The sequence below is a fragment of the Bubalus kerabau genome, chromosome 19, assembly GCF_029407905.1.
Source record: "Bubalus kerabau isolate K-KA32 ecotype Philippines breed swamp buffalo chromosome 19, PCC_UOA_SB_1v2, whole genome shotgun sequence".
NCBI lineage: Eukaryota > Metazoa > Chordata > Mammalia > Artiodactyla > Bovidae > Bubalus > Bubalus kerabau.
Window position 1 is genome coordinate 20,913,984 of NC_073642.1, and position 13,228 is coordinate 20,927,211.

Consider the following 13,228-nt stretch of genomic DNA (forward strand, 5'->3'; position numbering starts at 1 on the left):
AGCTGGAAAACTCTGCATGGAGGAGGCCAGAGGAGCAAGGGTAGGGCAGCTGTCCCAGGAAACAGGGAGCCCAGGCCAAGCAAGGAGCAAGAAAAGGGCCTGAGGATAGGGCACCAGAGGGCTTCTCCATTAACTGTTTCTGCTAAAGGGCTGGGGGAAGCCCTGGGGATCCAACAGGTGGGCTTCAGGGCCACAGCTCCCCCTCCCCAGACCTCTGGACCCAAGGCACCTCCCTCCCCTCTGCCTTTGGAGACAGGCCCATGCAGGCATCTCTCAGCTCCTCCCCCAGCCTGTCCATCAAGGCTGCAGGGAACATGCAGACCATTTGCCAACCATCCCTCTTCTGACCTTCCTTCTCCACTTGGTCTATTTTTCAAACTGAAATTTTCTTTTCTTAAAGATAATTTACTTGCATGTTTCAAAATCAAAATGCTCTAAAAAGCCACATATCGAGAAACCTCGCTTCCACGTGTGGTCCATGCCCTCTCCCCTCAGCTGCCCTCTCATCAGTGCCAGGTAGTAGCTGCTCCATTGCACCTTCCCGTGCTCCATGATACAGAGCAAGTACATGCAGATTTATTTTCTATTTCTCCCACTCACTTTACATTAAAAAAGGATATAATATGTTGTTCTGTATCTTACTATTTTTACTTAGGGTATATTGGACATTTTTCTTTATCATTATTTTGAGAGCATCCTCATTTTTTCCAGCTGTATAGAATTCCCTCTTCTGTCTACACCTTGGTTCATTAACCAGCATCTTCAACATGACCATGTGAGTTGTTTCCAATCTTTCCAATCTTGTTTTCAAGCGAGATCTTGAGTCGGACCTTGATTCTCACCAGGCTGCTCTGGTTAGAGAAAGTGGTGAGTGAGGAAAACACCCTATTTTCAACCCCCATCAGCTCACCAGAAACTCACATCAGGGACAAGACTCATCTGTTATATGGTGGCAGAACTAGAACTAGAAACCAGATTTCTTGGGTTCTGCTTTCCATACTCCTCATGGTTCATCCCTAAGGGGCCAGACCACAATGGTGGGACCACTGGACTGGAGGCAGGATGACATGTGACTGTGAACCCAGACGTGGACCCAAGATCTGCCCCTCTCTCTTACTCTGGGATTCCACTAAGCCATCAGGGAAGCCTAGGGAGGACTACGCATGCTTGCTTTTCTTGATGAAAAATGAATCATTAGTCAATCTAAGAAAGAAATGGAGTTTTTTATTTGAGCTCAGTGGTAAAGAATCCACCTGCCAATGCAGGAGGTGCAGGTTTGATCCCGGAGTCAGGAAGATCTCCTAGAGAAGGAAATGGCAACCCACTCCAGTATTCTTGCCTGGAAAATCCCATGTACAGAGGAACTTGGCGGGCCACAGTTTATGGGGTCGAAAAAGTTGGATACAACTGAGCGAGTAAACAGCAACAACGAAGAATATGACCCGAGTGACAATCTTTCCAGAAGCTATGAAACTGTTCTGAAGAGGTAAGGGAGGAGGCCAGTATGTATGTGACTTCAGGGGTACAGGCAACCAAGCACATAGTTTTGGTGGAATGTTACTGTTCTTCATGAGGAATAGATATTAGTTAACGGTTTGAGTGCTTTTCTAGGTATGGGAAGATGCAAGAAACTGGGATCATAAAAATTTCTCTTGAGAAACTCTTGCTATCTGAGGTCCAGCTTTATAGATCACAGTGTCTCATCCTGATGTTCAACCTAAATTCCTTCCAGGGTGGATTGTAGGCCAGTGACTATGGTGGCTAACTACTTGATTCTTGTAGAACTGAACAGTGGGTGACATTTTTTATTTCACAGTCCTCTCCCTTTTTATCTTAATTTTGACCAGGATTTAGGAAGCATTTTAAGGCCATTTTGTCACAGGTCACTAGGAATGTCTATTTTGGTCGCTCAAGTGCTATTACTCACCCAGTCCTGGTAACAGTAGCCTCTGGACCACCTGTCTTACAAGAGTGTCAGCTCCAGGAAATGGTTCCTTCCTATCACTTCTTCCCATATCTAGAGTCACACTATTACAATCAAGGATCTTATAGACTATACATCAGGTCAATCATTTCAAGTCAACATTAATTTTTTACCAGAGGCTCAGTCACACACTTGGCAATGCAAGAAACAATAATCTTGTAAAATAGGCCGAATACAAATAATACAGCTGTGACATTAATAAGGTCATAAGTTGTGTTAATCTTCTAAGGAGTTATATGACTGGGGCCAGAAGAAGGAAAATTCACCTTTAAGGCTGAGCAGAGAGGTTGGTTAACACATACTACAGATGCACAATGGACTCTAGAGGGGAGGGAGGAGATTCAAATGGACAGAGAACAATTTTATCCTGAAATTTTTCATCTTGCCTTAAATATGAATTTTTTTTAGTCCTTCTTAAGATTTCCCCAGGATAGGGACAGCCTCCTGGGAGCCCGCCCCATTCATCCCACCTGCCACTGGGTGAAGATCACATGACTTCATCCCAGTACAGGAGTGAGGGGCAGCAGTGGGCGTCCTTCCCCTCCCCTCCCCCACAGCCATGCTTGCCTGGCTCCTCTGGCCCTGGTGAAGCTACTATGCTGGACTCTGAGGCTTTGTGACTGAGAACAGGAGAGGAAGAAGGTTTGGGGTGGCTTCCTCACCACAGTTTACAAGGGGCTGCTGGTGCCAATGCCAGCGTGCACATGGACATGCACGCTCATACCCAGGCAAACATGCTGTGCATGCACACAAGCACACAACTTTTTAAAAAAAAAAAAAATGTTTTTGCCTGCGCTGAATGGCAGGTGGGACCTTAGTTCCTAGACCAAGTATAGAACCCACTCCCTCTGCAGTGGAAGCCAGGAGTCTCAACCAGTGGACTACCAGGGGAGTCCCTGGCACAAACTATTAAAGAAAGACATCGAGGAGCTGGCAAGAGCCTTTTAAGAGTTATCTGATGGGATATTGGGCACTGGGGTGGGGCCCAAACTCTAGTTTTCCAAGGATGGCCCACTCCCTAAGGTCTAGCTCAGGTGAGGGCGGGAAGACAGTGGGAGGGACCCCACCCATGTTTGGGTGGGTGAGGAGGGAAATCTGTTAGGCCTCTTCTGAGCTCTAGATAAATTTGGGTTAACTAGGATCTCTTGATTAGTGAGGAGGGGACAAGGCATGGTTTCGTTTTGTTTTCCTTCATCTTAATATTGAGGTTAAAAAAGTACATTGTGATTGTGGAGAAGGGACGAGATTTTCTCTATGACTGATGGCAAAGGGCTGATGGAACCAGAAGCTCCTGGGAGTAAGATATACATACTTATACATTCATTTAGACCATCTTATTCATGAGTCCCAGAGAAGCAGGAAGCAGCAGAGAAACCACTGATACATAGAATCGTACTTCTGTGTGCAGCAGTCAGGGATGCAATTCCTTTCACTATGGCAGAAGGAATTTCCACTGTTTGAAGTAACCCCGCTGGGAAAAAGAATGAAAAGAAACTTCCCTTTTAGGAATAGGGATATTCACTAATTTTTGCCTTCCTGATGAAGGGAAAAAAAATCCAGGCTAACATCACCTTTAAGGCTGCAGGGGCCACACTCTTTTCCCTGCAGAGGCAGGACCTGCCATTTTGATCACTGAGGCAGGAGGGCCACATCGCTGCCCCTCACCAACACTGCAGACAGGTGTCTTTAAGACCCTGGGGTTCTCTGCCAGCTCCTACTTTGATGTCCAGAAAGTAATTGGGATGAAAGTCATCACAACTTCCTCTAAGAAGCCCTCTAGGCAGTGGGTGTTTAGTGAACCTGCAAAAATTCTGGAGCCAATCTCAGGTGGGGCTGAGCACCGGATGGGGCCCAGGGACCCAAGGTCTCTGCTTCAAGACTCCCACCCACTGGGAATTATTGACCTCCAGAGATTTTGTTTTAACTTAAAAAGAAGCCGACTCATTAGAAAAGACCCTGATGATGGGGAAGATTGTAGGCAGGAGGAGAAGGGAGTGACAGAGGATGAGATTGTTAGATGGCATCACTGACTTAACGGACATGCATTTGAGCAAGCTCCAGGAGATGGTGAAGGACAGGGAAGCATGGTGTGCTGCAGTCCATGGGGTCGCAAAGAGTCGGACACAACTGAGAAACTAAACAACAATAATACTCTACAACCCCCTCCACTGGGAAAAACGGGGTCCAATCCCTAGCTACCCGCACTCACCCCACTCCACACACCTGTACCAACTAAGACATAGCCAGAGTGACAGACAACCAGAGCCTCCAGAGGCCCAGGGTGTGCACAGCTGCACAGAGGGCTGTGTGCTGTGGAGTCAGCACCTTAGGAGGTGAGAGGGCAGAGGGGGAAGGAGTCTCAGGTCCTGATGGATCAGAAGAAGGAAGATGGAGAGTGGTGATCAGGACACAGGAGATGAGAAAACCAAGGAAGAACAGAAAAGGGCCAAAAAGCAGAAAATGTAGAAAAGATGGAACACAAGAGAGAGGCAAAACAGAATTACGGGCAAGCACAGGAGACAGAAGGGAGACAGAGAAGAAGGAGGGAAGGAAACAGGAAAGAGCAAGATGAATGGGAAAGGATGTGAGAAGGGAGAGAGGGAGCCAGGAAGAGGACATCAGAGGACGACTGAGCTTGGTGAAGATGCCTCCACTGACAATAAGAGGGAATCGGGGGGCCTGGTGCAGAGCCTCAGAAGCTGATAAAAAAAGCGGCGGGCCAAGTCCACCAGGTCCACCACGTAAATCAGCAGATTGACGGCAGTCAGGACGGCCACAGCCAGTCGCTGGTCCCAGGTGCACATGTAGGAGCTGAGTTTATCACGGCAGCTCACGTCGCTGGACCTCTGGGGCTGCCCGCCGAACTCCCCATTGAACTGGTAGAGCGGCCAGAGGACCACAGCGGAGGCATAGAGGAGGGCGGAGAGCAGGGTCAGCCCCAAATGCACAAGGGGGACGGGGACAGGCAGCCTGTTGTCCCAGTTGTACCAGTTCAGCAGGAGGGTCACGGCTGACAGGAGGAAGCAGATGGAATACACGGCCACGCACCACTCCAGGGCCGGCTGGTGCACGTACAGATGGGGGCTGCTGATGAAGGCGAAGATGACACAGGCCACGAAGATCTCCAGCCTGTGAAGCAGGCCTGGCAAGGTGAGCACAGAGCAGGAGAACTCTCCAGACCGGGCGCAGGTCCAGACCACTTCAGTGGCATAAGCCACAGATGCAAGGCTGGAAAAGGCAGTGACCGCAATGGCGTGGTCACCGAAGGGGCTGTGAGGCAGCAACTGGATGCAGGCGGTGGCAAAGACGATGGAGCCTGAGAGACATAAGAAGGTGGCACAGGAGGCGCTGGTGATGAGAAAGCCATCCCAGGAGAGGTGGAGGCGAGACTGAAGCCCACACAACTCTACTATGAGGATGATGAAGGTCACGATGAAGCAGAAGCACCAGACAAATATGGACCAGTTACCTGCAGCCACCTGCAAAGTGCTCACACCAGCCACCAGGGAGAAGGCCACGCAGGTGGAGAGCAGCTGCAGCAGGCGGAGAAAGTAGCCCATGATGATGGTCAGAGCCCAGGCCTGAGGACGATCCTGTGGAGGTCCTGATGGTTGTGCAGGCCTAGGTCATCGATACGGCAGTGGTCTTTGCTGACACCCACCAGAAAAAGATCCAGCTCTGGAGTCAAGATGCCTGGAAAAGGCTCAGGGCCCTGTGAGGGCCGAGGCTCAGGATCTGCGGAGTTGGAACCAGTGGCTCAGACACTCGGGTGACAGCACAGCCGCTGCAGAATGTTTCTCCCACATCAGCCTTGGCCTTGTCAGGAGACTCGTCTTATCCCAAACCTTATAGCCATGTTTGGTCTGGCCTCAAAGCATGAATATTTTCTCTGAGCTGTGTACCTTTATCTATGGAGACAGAAGTTAGGCTGGTCCTTATCTGCAATCCCAACCTTTCAAGGCTATAAAAACTGAAAAAAGAATTTTGAAAAAACTCATTTGGTAACAAGTTTTGACCTGAACAAACATGAGAAATTTATGTTCAAAAGTTCAGTTGCAGAAACACTCCTGTATCTGATTAGAAGGTGCTTTCAGACCCCAGTGAGTGTGATATCACACAGAGTAGATGCACCATGGAGCTGAAAAATTCAGAATTCTGGAGCAGACCCAAAGGTTTCAGAAATGGGATATTGGATTGTACTGCTAACCACATTTTACAGATGAGAAAACTGAAGCTGGGTGGTTAAGCATTTCCCTGAGGTTGCCCCATAGATAGGAGTGGGAAATCCAGATGAAAATGCCAAAGCTGTAGGTTTGAGCGCTTTGCTCTACAGTTCAGCAGGTCAGCCAGAGTGGGAGCCCAGGACCAAAGCTCGGGGCTCTGAGACCCAGGACACACCTTCAGGGCCATGGCCTCCTTCCACAGCAACCTGGAGACACGTGTCCTGGCCTGTCCTCCCAGGAGCCATCACTGGAAGGAGCTGCCATCTGAGAGGACACAGCTCCACCCGGGGGAGGGCAGCTTCAGAGATTAACAGGGAGGAGCCATGGGTGAGAGCAAGGCCTGTGGGTGCCGGGGACCAGCCCCGGCTGATCCAGGGTATTCGAAGGAGAGACGGCTAGGCGAGGGTCAGGGAATAACTGCTTAATTACACTTTAATTAAGGATACAAAGAGTAATAGAATAAGGATAGCTCAGTGAGGAAATTCAGTGGAGAAAAGCGGCTGAAATAAGGATAGCTCAGTAGGAAAATTCAGTGGAGAAAAGAAGCTGAGTGGCTTGGTTTACGCGGAAAATCAATATAACCCGTGACACCAGGTTAGCTCTGACCACGGAGGCCGCAGGCGCCCTCTCGAATAGCGGAAGGTGCCCCACCTTAGACACCTTCTCGAGTGGGTCTTAGAAGCCCAGGCAAATAAATGGTCGCAGAGGATATCCACGCTCCAGATGGACACTCAGCTGGAAGTTAAAGGGAAGAATGACATGGGGAGACCAAGCGTTGGTGAGCAAGGCCCGCACTTTATTTTCCAAAGTAGTTTTTATACCTAAAGTTGTGCATAGAGGATAATGGGGGAAGGGGTGGAGTCATGCAAGGACAGCAGTTCCTGGTCCTAATCGAAGCCAGGCTTTCAAACTTATCATATGCAAAAGTTCAGGTGATTGACATCATCTTCTTGCCCGGAGGCCTGTTAACATTTTAAGAAACTTATTTTTCTCTAAAGGTGATTATTCCAAAGTCAGGCACCAGCCTTCCAAAAAGCATTAGACAAAGCTGCATTTTACATTTCTATACACCCATTATATCAATCAATACACTGCCAAGGACACAGTAGGTAAGGAGTATGGAGACTTAGCAGCAAACATTGGCCCAACAAGTGAAAAACCCTTCACCAATACAATTTCTAATCAATCTTTTAACTACTCAAAGGAATCTGTGTTTAGGCAGTTTAGAACATCTCCTGCCTCTCACAGTTGGGAGGCTCTGAACAATCACATGTGGCCGGAAAAACCCATTCAGGCAGGCTAGAGGATTTCCAAAGGAGTTTGTAGGTTGAAACACTGTCACATCCAAGAATTATTAACTGGAGCTGTAAGCTAACTCTCTTTTCAGAGAGAGGTAGTGGGAGACAGCCCCCCGTAAAGTCAGAGGTGTAGGTGAAAGCACAAAGCAGAAAGTAGGCAGACTCTGGTTTTGGGGGTAGATGCTCGAGAATTTCCAGGGGGACTCCTGAGGCTCGATCCCGCCTTTGCGTATGCCGAGCCTCCTTCCTCATGACCTTTGTCATGGGCGGAGTGCCTCACGCTGGCTCCCAGCAGTGATAGAACTCCAGTTGAGCTATTCCAGATCCTGAAAGATGATGCTGTGGAAAGTGCTGCACTCAATATGCAATATGCACTCAATATGCAATATGCCGGCTCCCGGCATCGGGGATGTGGGGACAAGATGACATGGAAAATAGGAACTGTTCTGAATCCCCTCCCCTGCATTTTTCCTTCCCATGTGACTCTTGCGCACTGGGGCAGGGAGACTCCAACCCAGCATGACTCCAAGGTGGAGTGTCCCGGAGGAACCACAGAATAAATTAACATAATGTTTAGCTTATAAGCTCCAAAATTGCCATCCAGATTCAAGTCTGGAAATATCTAGAAGTATGGCACCCCACTCCAGTACTCTTGCCTGGAAAATCCCATGGACGGAGGAGCCTGGTAGGCTGCAGTCCATGGGGTCGCTGAGGGTCGGACACGACTGAGCGACTTCACTTCCACTTTTCACTTTCATGCATTGGAGAAGGAAATGGCAACCCACTCCAGTATTCTTGCCTGGAGAATCCCAGGGACGGGGAAGCCTGGTGGGCTGCCGTCTATGGGTCACACAGAATCGGACACAACTGAAGTAACTTAGCAGTCCTACCTGAGTGAGGATTCTCCTGGCCTGGGAGACTGGTTAGCAGCTTCCAAGCTGGGAAGAAGGGATTGGAAATGAACAAGGATGCTGTGTCTGATTCTGATGTGAAGTCTTTCAGGGCATCCCAGGGAGGGGGTGGGGATGGACGGATCACTGGCCCCCTTTTAAGGGCAGGAGCTGAAAGAGGAGGCACCTGCTGGACCCCTAGGAGGGGACAGCCCTGAGAAGGCAACCAGGACTGGAGTGGGGGCTAGGTGACAGATTGGGGATGAGTTGGGTGGGGACGGGTGTGGATTCCAGGGTCTCAGTGGCCTTGAGGCAGCCCAGTAGGTGTCTTCTGACCCAGAAGGGATGCAGGCATGGAGCCAACCTTCCCATGGAGGAGGGGCCTGGGCTGGAACTGAGACAGGAGAACAGGGGCCTGAAGGGGTTTCAGGGCTGTGACAGGGACACGTGGCCAGAGTGGCAGGGACCCTGGAGACCACGGAATTGTCCAGGTCACCTGCCCAAGACAGTCCCGCCAGCCAGGGCTGCAGTCCTGCTCACACAGGGGCTCCTCCACGGTCCAGTGTGTGGGGGGAGTGAGGCCTCTCCCAGCCCGCCCCCTCCGCAGGGACCGCTGCCCTGTTTCCAAGGGACTATTTGCTGAGAGGCCCCCAGGGCTGAAGGGCCAGCACCCTGAGCCCCAGCCAGCTTCCTACCATCAGGGGCCTTGTCACCTTTGCTGATAATAAACCCTGGGACAAGCTGAGGCTGGAAAGAGAAACACAGAGCAAACCTGAGAACCTCCCTGGACTCACAAAGCTCCCTGAGCCCCAATTGCAGGGGAGCACTGGAGCCTGCTGGCCTCCCAGTGGGCATGCCGGGGGGGGGGGGGGGGGAGGGGCACTGGCATGAGGGCTGATGGGGGTATCTGTCCCCGAAGCTGTTCCCAACTTACCTCAACAAAATGACCCTGCAATTTACATCTAAGACATTTACATCAGTCATTCAGTCATGTCCGACTCTTTGCAACCCCATGAATCACAGCACGCCAGGCCTCCCTGTCAATCACCAACTCCCTGAGTTCACTCAAACTCATGTCCATCGAGTCGGTGATGCCATCCAACCATCTCATCCTCTGTCGTTTCCTTCTCCTCCTGCCCCCAATCCCTCCCAGCATCAGAGTCTTTTCCAATGAGTCAACTCTTCACATTAGGTATCCAAAGTATTGGAGTTTCAGCTTTAGCATCAGTCCTTCCAAAGAACACCCAGGACTGATCTCCTTTAGGATGGACTGGTTGGATCTCCTTGCAGTCCAAGGGACTCTCAAGAGTCTTCTCTAACACCACAGTTCAAAACCATCAATTCTTCGGCACTCAGCTTTCTTCACAGTCCAACTCTCACATCCATACATGACCACTGGAAAAACCATAGCCTTGACTAGATGAACCTTTGTGGGCAAAGTAATGTCTCTGTTTTTGAATATGCTGTCTAGGTTGGTCATAACTTTCCTTCCAAGGAGTAAGCGTCTTTTAATTTCATGGCTGCAATCACCATCTGCAGTGATTTTGGAGCCCCAAAAAATAAAGTCTGACACTGTTTCCACTGTTTCCCCATCTATTTCCCATGAAGTGGTGGGACCGGATGCCATGATCTTCGTTTTCTGAATGTTGAGCTTTAAGCCAACTTTTTCACTCTCCACTTTCACTTTCATCAAGAGGCTTTTTAGTTCCTCTTCACTTTCTGCCATAAGGGTGGTGTCCTCTGCATATCTGAGGTTATTGATATTTCTCCCGGCAATCTGGATTCCAGCTTGTGCTTCTTGCAGCCCAGCGTTTCTCATGATGTATTCGGCATATAAGTTAAATAAGCAGGGTGACAATATACAGCCTTGACGTACTCCTTTTCCTATTTGGAACCAGTCTATTGTTCCATGTCCAGTTCTAACTGTTGCTTCCTGACCTGCATACAGATTTCTCAAGAGGCAGGTCAGGTGGTTTGGTATTCCCATCTCTTTGGACCCATTTAATGGCACAGACGGAGGGCTTGGGGAAGGAGAGGATGAGGTTCCTTCTGTGTGACCCTGGGTGAGGCCTGTGCCCTCTCTGGGCCTCAGTTCCCCCACCTGGAAAGCAAGAGGTTTGCCTGAGTCTCCCAGCAGCCCCTCCTCCACTCTAATCTATGAGCCTGGACATGGTGCCCCAGAGAGATCACAGCCTGGATATGGCTGAGCCCTGCCTGCCCAGCAGCCAGGTGTGTGGACTGGAAGACAAGGAGCCGGGAAGGTCATGGCCGGGACAGAGGAAAGAAGGAGGCGATGCCAGAAGGACAGAGAAGGAAGAGGGAAGATGGACACCAGAGTGACAAGGATAAGACATCTCATAACTGGATGATCCTGTCCATTTACTCATCAGAGCCTCAGGTTCCCCATCTGTGCACTGGGCTTATAACCTACTATGTATCAATTAAATGAATAAAAGCACGTGAAGGGCTCCTCAGAGGGTTTCTGGCACGGCACTCTCAATCCATGCCCCCTACCTGTTCCCCTCCCCGCCCCCCTCACAGAGGACCCAGAAGGCCCTGGCCCCCTCTGGACATCAGCACATGCAGCTTGATTTGCTGCAGATCAGGGGCTGCAAACCAGCTTGCACTGCAGGTGGACTCTTGATGTGTTCAGTTTCCCATCACAGTATTTTTATGAAGAAATGATATAGAATCACTATTTCTTTCCCTAAGGGTTTGGAAGCGGCAGTGGTTTAATTTCGCATGAAAATTCAGACTCCCAGCTCCTTTGGAAGCCTCAGGAGGTCTGGTGTCACCGGGCTGTGTGTCCTTGAGGGGTTGGGTTGGGGGGAGGGGCTGGAGCTGATGTGGCTATGCTCTCTATATTGTTTTCCATTCATATCTTCATGTAGTTTTCTATATTTCTGTTATTCTCCTGTATAATTGACATAAAGCAAGTCTATGATCATCTCACATGTCCTGATTTCTTCTCTTGGGCATGACCAGGCTTCCTGCCTGTTCACAGGAACGTCCAACCCTCCATCCAGGGAGCATTTGTGTCCTCAACCTCATGTACAATCTTCAACACATTTCATATGTTCTGAAATGTGTGTACATAAATGCACATGTTTGTAGGGCATATCTGTATTGTTTTTCCATTTTATACACATGAGAGTGTGTCATGCACAGGGCCTCCTTCTTTTCTACCCTGGCAGGTGCAGCTGGTCCTCTCCAGGGGCCCTAGTCCTCTCCATCCCGTTTACTTATTTCTGTGGGCATTTGGACTGACTCCCCTTCTCTAGATCAGTGGACCCTCCCCTGTGAGTCTCAGACACTGGGGGAACAGGAAATAACAAGGGGACCTGCATGTGACTACCATGCTCTAGAGTAGGTGAGCTAGCTTTTCTGGTAATTTATAAAAATATGAGAGACTATACTTTCCAATTCTTTATTTATTTTTATTTCTTAGGGCTGTTGCATAAGGTTACCATGAGCTTGGTGGTTTAATACAAGAGAGATTTATTCTCTCATAGTTCTGGAGGTCAGAAGTCTGAAATCAAGGTGTCAGCAGGGCTGTGCTGCCTGTGATACTCCAAGAGGGTCCATCCTTGCCTCCTTTAGCTTCTGGAGACCCCTTATCTTGTAGCTCCCCGCCTTAATTCCATCTCTGTCTTCATGTGCTCATCTTCTCTCAACTCTGTGTGTGTAAATCTCTGCGTCCTTTCTCTTGTAAAGACACCAGTCACTGGACTGTGGTCCCACCCTCCATCCAGGATGATTTCCATCCCCAGATCTTTAGTTAAGTATGTTTGCATCACCATGCTTCTATATAAGGCCACGATCTGAGGTTCTGAGTAGACATGAGTTTCAGGAGGACCCTCTTCAACCCATTACAGTTCTCTCTCCTATCTTCCTGTCTTTTTTTCACCGTGTCTTTTTCTAATGTGTTTATCATTAGTGTATTTGTTTATCAAAGTGTACTGGTTTGCTGAGTATTTCATACTGGTGTGCATTCACTGGAGTTCCTGGGACTCACAGCAGGTTGATCCCTCACGTACTTTGTCATTAAACTGTGACACCCCTCCCCCCGCCCCTCCGCCTTTTACAGGACTCGCTTTTCTGGGACAGTCCTGACACCTTTATTGGAAGCTTCATCCAACATTTGCTTCTGCTCAGGACCCTCCAGGCCAAACACCTGTGGGTCCAATTGTGTTAATTTCCAGGTTGGCATTGTTTGACCTCAGAGGTCATGTATATTTGGGCCCATTTCACCGGAAATGAAGACTTAGATTTTGCTTCTCTTGTGGAGACTTAAAAAAAAAATCCAAAATTCCTGTCAAGGTGGGTATTAGCCTTGACATTTCCTCTTGCTGAAGGGCATGCTTTTCCTTGTCTACTCTACCTCTGAATTTGTGAACAAGGTGGTCTAGCTTTAGAGAAGTGTCTCAGCTCCAACTCGTTACTTTCTGCTACCCCAAACCTCATTCCTGACCCAAGTGGGCATATAGACCAGCCTCCAGTTGGCCAGAGTCAATTCTCTCTTCTCCATCCTCCCACACACAAGCAAGAGTCACATCCAATCTGCCATTGAAACTTCATGAGATCCTCGAGCAAATCATATACCCCAAAACTCTTCCTCACTTCTTTGCTTTGTTAACCTTTTTATATGTCCTTTAAGACTTGACTTTTAATCACCTCCTCCAGGAGGTCTTCCTTGATTCCAACAACTCCATCTCTGATTGCTTCCAGAGTGACACTTCTGGGAAGTAATCTGATGTGGGCAGCTCCTGGGTTTCACGTGAGCACAACAGGTGAGGTGGGAGGAAGGGAGGTGTTGCAGGAGCAGCAGACAGG

The 13,228-nt window shown here is 49.2% G+C and overlaps 1 pseudogene; it reads right to left on the reverse strand.

The window, feature by feature from the left end:
• Positions 1-4,602: 4,602 nt before the first annotated feature.
• On the reverse strand, positions 4,603-6,394 carry LOC129634509 (myeloid-associated differentiation marker-like; annotated as a pseudogene).
• Positions 6,395-13,228: the final 6,834 nt, after the last annotated feature.